Below are 13,059 nucleotides of genomic sequence, written 5' to 3'. Positions count from 1 at the left end.
CTACAGTCTCTCGCAAACTTGTGGCTGAATAGCATCGTAAGTCGTAATCTCCCAATGGCGCGACTGCAAAGAGTTTGGTACTTTCGCCAATTATCTTACCTGTTCGTTCTCACTCTCAATCAGGAGCAATACACGATTGTTTGATGCTACCGTGCTCCACTTCCTGTCCTAATTCCTTTTATCAGGCCGTACCAAAAGTACACTGGCTCTTCCATTGCACCGATAAGGTAAAGAATACAAAGTCATGTGGTAAATATACGCATCTTAATTGGAACACTAAACGACAGAGGACAGTCAGCACTGAGGACTTCAATCTTTTAGTACACATGCTACTGTACAAAGTCAGTATAGTTTTGTGTACGTTTTATCAAAAACACTCAAGTGCTTGCCTCTACTAAACCGTTTCATCAATGCAAGAGGTAAGAAGCTTAAAATTGACAATTCCGTTAAGTAAAGTACTTTCTTTATTTTGAAAGTTCGCCCAACGGCATAAACTATTAAATATACAAATTTAGGCCGGTTTCGGCGACGAACTGGTGCTTGATGGTTGGTTCCATAGAGCCAAGAGTCATAGTCCAGTGGTTTCGTGGGATGAAGGCCCACTGTTTGCAGGTAGCGCCGTCGTATCTGGTTTAGACGAGGGCATGTTCAAAACAGGTGTTTGATTGTTGCCGCGCACGCTCGAGCTGGGAAATATGGGCAGGTCTCCCCAAATGGTCCATGGATGTATTGTGGCCCGGCATAGGTGACTGATCGGGCATGTGCCACCCGAACACGGAGTCTCCGCAACACCACCTCCTCCTGGCGGGTAAGGCCACCTGGGAGGTTTGAATCACACAGTGGAATTAAATCGCGTGTGGTGCGGCGGAGAATCTCCTTACGGGGGAGGAAATCACCATGGGGGTAACTTGGGAAAGGTGCATCCCCAGCTAGAGGAAGCTCACTGTAGGTGGTGGTGTTAGCTTGTATGTGAGCAGCAATAGTGTCCCGTGGAATTCATTGTATCCAAAGCTGACCGGGCATCTGTGCAGTCGTGCGGTGTATTTCGTCTGCGACAGGGTGGGCATTGTATACTTTCCGAATCTCCTTTATGGCCGAGGTGGAGTCAGTGCGTATTATTATAACCGATGTCGGCCACGCGGAAGCAGTTGTCACCAAGTTTGTTGCGCCTCGTAGGGCCAGAAGTTCAGCACTGACCGATGGGACCGGAGTTATCAGACGGTACACATAATTTACACTTGTGGATGGGTGCCCTGGAACCACGGTGGACGTAACCACTTATTTGTACCTGCAGCTCGGATCGGTATAGGCCACCGCTGACCCAGTCGACAGTGCGGCATCTGCTTCTTCTATGTGGTGCCGGAAGGTAGCCGATGGATGAGGGACCGGATTTCGGAGGCGGCTGATCGGTTTGTTGTCCGTAAGTTGCTGGTGACCCCAGGGTGGAAGGGTGTCTACCGAAGATGGCGAGGTAGAAACCGGGCTGCCCATGTATGCCGCTAAGTCCGCAGCAGGTTGCAGAAAGGATGGTTTGAGATCCCTTGCTTCACTTCCCTGTGGATGCATGCTAGACGGGCCGAATATTTAACAGTGAGGTGCGGGAATTGAGCCGAATAAATACGACGAGGCTGCAGAACTCTTCGGACGAGTAAACGGCAGTCTTGGTGCTGTCATCCCCAGACTTCGTGCGTGCGTCTTATCAGATGAAGCACCCGGTGCACTTGTTACCTAATTTCACGGATCGAAGCTTCTGTTGAGCTATTTTCCGTGATGACGGCACCTGGTATAGCTACAGTAAGTCCATTACTTGGTGGGTGGCTCAGTGCTAAACGTATATTGAAAGACTCGACGTATTTTAAGAACGGTAGCCTAGGTTATCTCTTTGTGTTCCACGTATATATTCTCTAGCGGCTGAATTTAGCTTTCATAACGCGCGTTAAAAGGCATCTTCTGTGTAAAAAGTGTCTTCGTGCCTTCAGCAAAGAGTCATTTAACCAGTTTATGCACTTTTCTCGGAAACAGGGAAGTCAGCCTTCATTTCCCTCGGCATCAACACGGTTGGCTAGCTCAACTTGAGCAGCAAAGTAAACCGGGCTACGTGATATGCTTTCATGCTTAACGGTATCGCGATTATCAAGAGAGGACAAAACACACACATAATACTTAGTCTTCGTTTGTTTATTTATTTATTTATTTACAAATACTGCCATCTTGCACAAGTAAGACGTATCAGTATTGCCATCATAGGGGCTAGCAAGCAAACATCTATGGCCCCCTCTCACGTGAATATGCGGGGGGAAAGAGAATCCTATCAACTCTATAAGAGCATGTATCTAAGTGCGTATATTAGAAACTAGTTACTTGCAACAACTCAAGGGTAGCATAATAGGGACGAATGCGCATTAGCTCAATGGTCTCAACCGCATTCAGGCAGTCAGTCAAAGGCCTAATTTAGTGGTCTTAAACAAATCAGGATTTGTGTATAACAAAAGTAATCGACCACAGCAGTGCCGCTTTACACGTCTGTTTCCGTTGTCAGACCTTGGCGGCTCAGCGGCTAGGACGTATAAAGCGGGGTTTGTCAGCTAGCATAAAGCGGCGTCTGGTATACGGCTAGAAATAGTTCTCACTGCTTTTCTGTGCTAGCATAGCGTCCTAGTTCTTTTGTTGGTAAAAAATAGTATGACTAATTTGTTGGAGCTTGTTGACAAGTATAAAAGGGTGTTAACAGTTAGAGCAGGAACATCTTGACCAGTTCTTGCTGTTAACATATAGTATAAGTTTAGAAGGGTACAATTTCATATGACCATATTTTCCAATATTTTATTAAGGAATAGTGCATTGCCTGTCGCTTGCATCTTGGTGTCAACAATGGCAATCTCCTTTGTGCTGCATTTAGTAATTTATATTGTGAAAAGCAACATCTGCTAAGATCAAGAAGATGTTTCGTTTCCTGGTTGCCTCTTCAGTACAATAGCACAAGTATTTGCAAGCGAATATTAAGTACTAAATGTCCTACCAAAACACATAGGATGATCCATTCTATCTAAAAACTAATACGGTACATGGACTACCTAATACTTTTATACTGATTGTTTCACACCGCTACTGATTTGCTTAGTTACTAGTAACGTAGTTACCGAAGTTACTAGATGCGGTCAGTTGGAAAACTCATTCGAAAACGTGGTCCCAACCTGTCGGGCATCAGAGAGTGTCACTCGCATCGATTTGCGACAACGTCACATGAGACCTTCCACGCAGCAGACGACGCGGATTGTATTGCATACGCCTTCAAACAAGCCTATTTCTGTAAAGGCACCTGCTTCTCGTTAGCAATTTTTAAAAATTTTAAGGATGCTTAAGCTTCTCCTTAACTAGGCTGATCTAGTTACCGTAACTCTTTCAAGATCTAGAAACCGTAACTAGGCTGATCTCAGAAGCAGCAATTGAAGTGGCAGGTAAGGCACCAAGGCAACCAGTAGCTATAGGCTCTCCCAAGAAACAAAGGACCTAATAAAGGAACGACAAAACATGAAAATGTTCAACTCAAGAGACCAGATATAATTCGCATGAACGGTCAAAACTAATCAACCAGAAGAAAGTAAGGGACATTCGAAATTATAACGTGGGGAAGATTGAGGAAGCCGTAAAATATGGACGCAGCATTAAATCAGTAACAAGGAAGCTTGGCATAGGACAAGGCAAGATGTATGCACTGAAAGATAGGCATGGTAATATCATCAGCAATTTCAATGACATAGTAAAGGCAGCGGAAGAATTCTATACTGACCTGTACAGTGCCCAAAACAGCCAAACTACTTTAATTCGAAATAGTGATGAACCGGATACAGTGGCTCCTTCCATAACTAGCGATGCTGTTAGAAGGGCCGTGAAAGACATGTCCAGGGGAAAAGCTGCTGGAGAAGATGGAATAACAGTAGAGTTAATCAAAGACGGAGGAGATATCATGCTTCAAAAGCTTGCGGCCCTTTATACGCAATGCCTCACAACTTCAAGTGTACCAGAGAGCTGGAAGAACGCCAACATTATACTAATCCATAAGAAGGGAGACGTTAAAGAATTGAAGAATTATAGACCCATTAGCTTGCTTTCAGTATTGTATAAAATATTCACCAAGATAATTTCCAATAGAATCAGGGCAACACTTGACTTCAGCCAACCGAGAGAACAAGCTGGCTTCAGGAAGGGATATTCTACGATGGATCATATCCATGTCATCAATCAGGTAATCGAGAAATCTGCGGCGTACAATCAACCTCTCTATATGGCTATCCTAGAATATTAAAAGGCATTTTATTAGTAGAGATACCAGCAGTCATAGAGGCATCGCGTAATCAAGGAGTACAGTAGGCATACGTGAATATCTTAGAAAACATCTACAAGGATTCCACAGCTATCTTGGTTCTCCACAAGAAAAGTAGAAAGTTACCTATCAAGAAAGGGGTCAGGCAAGGAGACACAATCTTTCCAATGCTATTCACTGCATGCTTAGAAGAAGTATTGAAGCTCTTAGACTGGGAAGGCTTAGGAGTGAGGATCAACGGCGAATATCTCAGCAACCTTCGGTTTTCGGATTGCATTGTCCAATACAGCAACAATGGAGACGAATTACAGAAATGATTGAGGACCTTAATGGATAAAATGTAAGAATTCGGTTTAAGATGAATATGCAGAAGACAATAATAATGTTCAATAGCCTGGCAAGGGCACAAGAATTCAGGATCGCCAGTCCGGCTCTAGAGTCTGCAAAAGAGTCCGTTTATCTAGGTAAATTACTCACGGCGGACCCTGATCACGAGAAAGAAATTTACAGAAGAATAAAACTGGGGTGGAGTGCATGCGGCAGGCATTGCCAAATCCTGACTGGGAGCTTACCACTGTCGTTGAAAAGAAAAGTGTACAATAATTGCATTCTACCGGTGCTAACATATGGGGCAAAAACTTGGAGGTTAACAAAGAAGCTCGAGAACAAGTTAAGGACCACAAAAAGAGGGATGCAACGAAAAATGTTTGGCTTAACATTAAAAGACAGTAAGAGAGCGGTGTGGATCAGAGAACAAACGGGGATAGACGATATTCTAGTTGACATTAAGCGGAAGAAATGGAGCTGGGCAGGCCATGTAATGCGTAGGATGGATAACCGGTGGACCATTAGGGTTACAGAATGGATACCAAGAGAAGGGAAGTGCAGTCAAGGACGGCAGAAAACCAGGTGGGATGATGAAGTTAGGAAATTCTGAGGCGCAAGTTGGAATACGCTAGCGCAAGACGGGGGTAATTGGAGATCGCAGGGAGAGGCCTTCGTCCTGCAGTGGACATTATTATAGGCTGATCATTAGGATGATGAAGCACTACCAAGTCATCCGCAGCATTTCCCGGCATTTGTTAATTATTGATTGATTATCGAATACCTATTGATTGGCTATCGATTGGTTATCGATGACTGACTAAGCCTAAGTAGTCCCAACCATGCTTAGCTATACTTAGCAGGCTCAGCTTCGCTAGTTCACAGCAGTGTTGCCAGGTCGGATGAGGTGGCGTAGCCCAAAGCTAAAGCAATTGTAGCCCAAATGTTGCCAAGCTCAAAAAAAGAGCAAAAAAAGTTGTCGCCAACTATAGGCATTTTTATTTGATGTATTATTTCTACATATATTTCTACATTTCTACAAATCCTGGAAAAAGTGTTTGTATTTGAGTTTACGCGTAGCACAATTATGTTTTCTCGTATATTCAAATTACATTCGACGCTATCGTACCAGTAGGTTTTGGTTAAGTCATACTTTACGATTTTTCTGACGAATTTTCCTTTGAGAAATTCAATTAGTTCGCCAACTCTGCGGAACGCTGAAGTCCTCCGTTTTCGGGGTGCTTCGGCATGATTTTCTTGGCCGCAGACGCCGAAACCGACGCCGGATTTTCTGCGACACATAGGCGTACTCATTGAAGCGCCGGCGCCTCTCTCCCGCGCACACGAGGCGCGCCCTCACTAGGGTCTTCAAAGTACTTCGTCCAGCCGTGACCTCCACTACCTCCACGTACGCTCATCGCGCGCCCGCGGCGTGATCACGGATGCCACGGGTCGCCCTCAGGCGCACGGCTGACAATACAGCGTCGTGTGGATGCTTGTTCGTAGCAGCAACTAACATTTAAATCGCTTCCTTGTCACTTTAACACCGTCGCCATATAGTGCCCTGAGAAGAATAAGTTTCTTTTACCCCTGAGAAGAACGCTGCTGTCGCGCGGTCAATTAGCACCCTTGTTCGCGTTCAGAGCTATGGCGTCGGAAAGCGGGAAACTTAAGACGTAGCGAACTCGAAACAATTGTGCATGATACTTTCGAATGTGATGCACAACTTGAATGAGATGAGATGAGGATGCGCAGCGCGTGCCACCTGGCGGGGTGTAGCCCCATAGTGAGCGGCGCACGAAGCCCACCATACGCACCCTCTCCGGTGCTGACGTCAGAGCATGTAACCAGCGTGCGCGCGCAGCTATTGCGAGCAAGGGAGCGAGCGAGTGAGCAGGTGCGCGTCGCGAGAGAAGCAAGAGAAGAGTCAGGGACGCCACAGCCGCTCTGCTAGCCAGATGTTGTCTAAGCCAGGCAACTGTTTTCCAATAATTAGCGGGTAAATATCACGTCAACTTCTTGTGTGTGACATCATCAACAGTGACGTCATTACTTCCGCTTTCTATTTTTGTGATTCGAGGAATTTCGCCAAAGTCGTGCTCACGTGGCGGGTCACTGAAATCTAAGATTCTGTGCTTTGGTGTGCGGTAATCAGTGATTTATAATTATTGGTAATTAGGCCAGACACTTCAGTAACTAAACTTCTAACTAAACTTGTGCTCTGAAATGATATCTATAATGAAAGCCCCATGCATTTTGAACTGTACTATTGTTTTTTTTTTTCGGATTTATATTGAATTTCGTCCTGGTCGTCTCAGGATGTGAACCGCAAGTGCTGCTCAAGAAACAAGAGTGTCACTCGATGCTCGTGCCACTAATAGAGAGCCTATTATTACGTGTCCTAGGCCTAACATCACATATGCAGGAATAGGAAATGTCCTTAATGAATACTCAAAAAAATATAAATGTGGTATTTACCTTCAAGCAACATTCATTGTTTCAGTGTTATCTGATAAAGCTCCACTGCCACATAGATTCGTACAAAGACGCTTGCATTGATCTCTCTTGCTGTTTATAAGAACGGAGGGGATTTATCCTTTTCCCCCTGTGCGGAGTACGACTCGTAGCAGGCCAGAGCATGCCTCTCTAATAAATTATTGCTTGCTATTGATCTTATAGTGACCCTTGCTTTTATCACGAAAATGAATTGTTGACCTGCATGATAAGAGAATGAAGAGGTCAAATGACACTCTCAATCAATTCGCTATTTTAGGCTGGCGCCTATGTAAATTGTCGGAGATCTTGCTTGGCACACGTCGATGTTGTACTAGAATAAATGCCATGTCAATACACACCGATTTCCTTTAATAAATAAAATGAAGTCACTGTAATGAAAAAAGCATCGAAATATTTTTGATAAAAACTCAAATACTCATGTTCTCCCGATTAGATTAGGCGAAATCATGCTTGAATGCAACTGTTCAAAGCTTTACCGTGGCAGATTCGGCAATAAAACTGACTTGAGTATACTTTCGATTAATATAAGCTCAATGCAGCGTTTGATATCGACATTCAGTTGAATCAGTGGCCATTTACTGCGTCTTGTTGAGGTTTCCCGCAACTTTCCGTCCGTAATACGTAGCGAATTCATCCGCCATGTCGGATGCACTGTTGTCGAGGGCCCAGCTCATTTTTCCCCCGTCGCGTATATCGTTTCGCCACTAGTACTTTTTTTTTCTGGGGCCATCCAGGGAAAGCAACTCACGATGCACGGCAAACGATGCCATTCTCAGAACGATCTTGCACAACGTCGCTTACAAGCGGCACTTTGCCGTTTACTCCCGACATGAAAAAAGTACTCGCCGTAACCGCACTTATGCGCATACTGCGCTCAGATAATCACCGCTCGTTACGCGTTACGTGCGTAGAAAGAACTTAAGGTTCCACTCATCCTGAATATGTATTCTAAGAACAGCAGACAGCCTAGGTATACGGGTAGTTCTTTGGCATCTATCTTGCCTAGCTGTGTCTGCGGCAGACCTTTTCTCTCCAATTTGTTTCTAGTCCAATGAGAGTGGCAGCGGGCCTGAGTTACTGAACATACAGTAGTCACATGTACTAGGCGGTGAACGTGTTCAGCGCAGAGACGCTGTTCGTTGTACTTAAGAGCACCACACGAAAAACCAGTGTCATCCACGTAATTAAAGAAAAAACGATCGGCTCACAATCGACATCTTTGCGTTGCATCTAAATGTTCCCTTATGTTAGTAAGGCAACTATATACCGGGTGTTCAAAATTAAGCTTTACGGAATTTTTTTAAAAAATGGCCTGTGGCAGGTAGCATAATTCTTATCATTGAGCTGGGTTATCCGAAGAGGCGGACATTAGTAGCACGAGAAATCGAAACACATATTCAACAAATAAAAAATGGACTGATGAACTTCTTAGTTAATTAATTTACGACACACATTGCAATTTACGAATAGTAGCCGGTGAGTTTGCAAGACGCATCCACTTAAAATGAATTTACAGGATGACACCAGTTTCGAGATATTATTTCCCGGAGTGTCGGACAAAATACATTGGGGTTCCAGTTACTTTTGTGCTTCAATGTATAATATTTTGGTAAAAAAGTAAGTCGAACAGCAGTGCATTTTACGGCGAGTTCGATGGCGCATATTCCAAACTGGTGTCATTCTGTAAGTTCATTCCAAGTGGATACGCCAGACAAGTTCACCGGCTACAATTCGTAAATTGCAATATGTGTCGTCAAGTAATTAAGATAAATAGTGAATTTTTGTTAATTAGTTGAATATGTGTTTCCATTTCTCGTGCTACTAACGTCCGCGTCATCGAATAACCCAGTTCAATGATAAGAATTATGCTACCTGCCACAAGGGATTTCTAAAGATTCCGTAAAGCTTAAAAATGAACACGCTGTATATGTGAGTAAGGCAGCTAAAAAGCATAGAATGGGAACTCATGCTCAAAGAATGGGAACTACATGCTTTGTAACTTGGGTAGATTATCACTGTGAAGGTGAAAGAGATTGCGAATGACAACGATGTCTGAACTGAACATGCAAGCGCTAAAACAGTCTACAATAATTTGCTTGCTAACAATCAGGTTGCTATTATTGCTATAGTTTTGCTAATAAACTATTGCTATAGTTTTAATATTAACTTCTGAATCTCATAAGATTAATGTGGTGCCCAGTGCACATTTACCAGTGCAGGAAGGACGACGAAGTTTATTCTTGATAGAACACTTGTCTCTGTACTCTGTGAATTTTTGGTGAAATCTTCGCCTTTCGAGGTGCCTCGCCTCCCCGTCTTGCGGCCATGGACGCGGAGCATTCCAGAGGCACGCCTGGCCAGCAGTCATCACGGCCGTCAACCACAAGGAAGCGAGTTGGCTTCCCCAGTGACACCGAAGACGCCGAGCTGTACTCTATGTCGGAAGACGACTCATCCGACGACAGCTTCATACCCGTCCGGAGCAAGAGGGCGAAGAGAAACATCGCCGTCAACACATCGCCGTCAACTCCTGCGAGTACAACTACTATGAAGTCAAGGCCTGTGCGCTGGCCGCACGTCATCATTTTTATGCCGGAAGAACCCTGAAGCAACCTACGACTTCTGAACAGGCAAGCCCTATCCATTTTTCTGGAATGTGCGGCGCCAGATCAAATTAAAGACATCAGAATAAACCCGCCTGAGAATATACTCGCCATAGACGTGTACAACGTGAGTGCACTTGAAAAACTTCAAGCAATTACGGAGCTAGGCGGCATCGAAATGCGCCCCTTCATCCCGATTGACGATCCATCTATAGCAGGTGTAATTTATGACATCGACATTGCCATTCCGAATGATGACTTACCTAGCCTCATCAAGCCGGCAAACGAGGGAACTATCATTACGGGCTTCACCGCTGCACCTAAACCACCGATACCCCGTTCGTGTCTTATTAGCCCCACAGTACATCTCAGTGTACCAGGAATGAAGAAAAAATCTGAGCTGCCGTCACCTGTACGGAAACAACTGCCTCAGCTTCTTCTACACGAGAGGTATGCGGACAGTGTACATATTTATACTGATGGTTCCACAAACCTCCAGTGTTCGTCCGGTGCTGTGGTTTTCCCAGCAAGAGCTATTACCATTAGCTTCAGGACTGACCACCCAACGACATCGACATCTGCGGAACTAGCTGCTCTTCGCGCTGCACTTTGTTTCGTCAATCGGGAGTCACCTCGACAATGGTAAATCTTCAGTGACTCAAAGGCAGCCCTACAATCTGTGCTATCAGCTCTGCGTCGCGGGCCATACGAACAGCTCGTATTGGATATTAGATACCTACTCCATTAACCACATGAGAAAGGACACCACGTGACGTTTCAGTGGCTTCTAAGTCACTGCGGCGTCATAGGGAATGAAAACGCCGATAATGCCGCTCGGGCAGCTCTTGACGACACACAGGAAGAGGCCATACCGCTCTCACGGTCCAACGCAGCCAGCAGACTTCGAGTGCTTGCACAGGAGATCACGCTCTCTCTATGGTGCACACCAAGCAGCCAGACCAACCGGAGTAATAGTCACTACCACCTGCCCTCTTTGATGCATCTCTGTATGCCAACTGGACTCCGCCGAAAAGAGGCCACTATGCTTTATCGCTTATGGCTAGGGGTGGCATTCACTAAATCTTATTTATTTCTGATTGGAATGGCCGACAACGCTCTTTTCAATGCCTGTCTTTGCGAGGAGACGCTAGAACACATTCTATGCGACTGTCCTGAATATAATGTTCAGAGACAGTCCCTGGCGTCCGTTCTAGCGCACCTTGACAACAGACCAATGTCAGTTGAAGTGATTCTCACATGTCGTCGACAGAAGACATCGCAGGTGAAAGTGACGAAGGGACTACTTAGGTTTTTAAAAGAAACGGGCTTGGACAAGCGGCTGTGACAGTGATGTCACGTACCACGCAAGAGTGACGGACTGTGACTGACGATGTGTGTGCTGTGTGCTCTCTCTCTCCTCCCCATCTTTCTTTCCCCCTCATCCCGCCCCCATGTGTAGGGTAGCAAACCGTTTGTGCTTAACTGGTTAACCTCCCTGCCTTTCCTTCTCCTCTCTTTCCTTCCAGTGCACATTTCAATTTGTCCTAAAAACGAGATTTAGTGGAGGATGTGACTGAATGCGTTGAACATAGCCGAGCATATAGGTTTTAGTTTATTACTGAAAAACTAGTCACCACCACCTTTATTTCAAAGGGTAGCTTAGGCTTCAGTGTGAAACATGACAGTGAATCCGTCAGCACTTGTATTTTATACAAAAATACATGCATCAGTTCTAAACTTGCTCAAGGCGACAACAGACTGCCCATTGTCGTATCGGCCAGCGCCCAAACTATAATCAATAAAAGTCAAGCTAACACATGGACAGAATCAAGGCGACGAGAGCATATATTGTTTCCTGAAATTTTTCAGAGCTTCGCCTCCTGAATTGCTTACGCTGTGCTCATTAGCAGGGACTCAACCGAATATTACAGTGAGTCAAAAGATCAACGCATGATACAACGCTCAGATCAACGCTCAGATCAACGCATGATACATATAATCAATAATGATGACGAAAATTTAATCGCTACCTTCTGCCCGCATCGAACCAGCGTCCCAAAAGAACAATACTCTTTTTTTATACTCAGCAAGCGACGCTATCGAAGCTGCAAAAGTAGTGCCGTAAAAGTAGAAGTCTCACTTCGCGTATTTGTTCTGCAGTGCCGTTCTCTTTGACATGCTACGCTCTCTACGGAATAACAACTTTGCACATTAGGACTGCAATTGGTAATGTAAGGTTACGTCCAATTAGGCCGCAGCGCATGCGGTCCGCTGCGGCCGCTAGAAGCGCAAGAACATATCTGTCCGTCTCTTTAAGTGGTAAATAGGTTGAAATCTTCGACGCGTAACGTGTGATAAATACGTCTTGTTTTGCAACATAACAGTACTTGAGTCTTACTGTTAGACCAAATCACATATTGCGTAGATATGTATTTCTTTCACAAGTAACGCACTCATTTTTCGTCACCAATGCGAGCGCTAACCGAAGACCCTTAAAGCATTCTTAGCTGTGCCATGCTGTGTATGAAACAGAGTATAGCTGTCGTCCTTACGCACAATTCAAGCTCAATAAAAGAAAAGTTACGATGAGCAGAACTCATCTGTGGCAATGCTGTGGAGATTCAAGGAGGCGAGAAAAAGACTTAATTGTTACATGTAAATGAGAATACCCGCTGTGCGCGCCTATAGCAAGGACGTTTGCCAGCTTCCCTACGCGCATTTCTCCAAACTCACACGAGGTTATACCGTGGGAGATGAGACAGAGCCTGATACGAGAGCGCCGTGGTCTCTTTGTAAATAAGCACCTGCCTGCTGAGACGCTCATTAATCCGACTGAGCCTCTGGTGCACGGCATCACGTTAAGCTCTTCCCATCGGCATTGCAGAGCACGCTCACTGCAGATCATGGGCACCGTTTTCCGACTAATTCGCTGCGGTTTCCTGTATGCATGCTGGCAATTCGAGCTATCTATCTGCTCGGTGTCGTGTGAATTAATATGCGGCCGCTATAAATAAATAATAGACGCCCTGCGTTATAGCGCTATATATGCGCAAGTTTCGTCGGTTTCTTCTCATCCAAAGAAAATAATGTCTGACCCACCACGGATACGGTTTTAAATGCTGAGTGGGTACAAATGGGGTTTTCTGTTTGATTGGGCCGAGAAAACGTGATAATTCTACAAGTCCCCAGTCAACACAGAAATTCCCAGAAATTGTAGCTCCTTAAGAGAATTATAGTGCCATTTTGACCGGCACTGGCAAAACATATTAAAAATAAAAAGGATATCTATTA

The sequence above is a fragment of the Dermacentor silvarum genome, chromosome 6, assembly GCF_013339745.2.
Source record: "Dermacentor silvarum isolate Dsil-2018 chromosome 6, BIME_Dsil_1.4, whole genome shotgun sequence".
Lineage (NCBI taxonomy): Eukaryota > Metazoa > Arthropoda > Arachnida > Ixodida > Ixodidae > Dermacentor > Dermacentor silvarum.
This window is presented reverse-complemented; position numbering follows the sequence as displayed.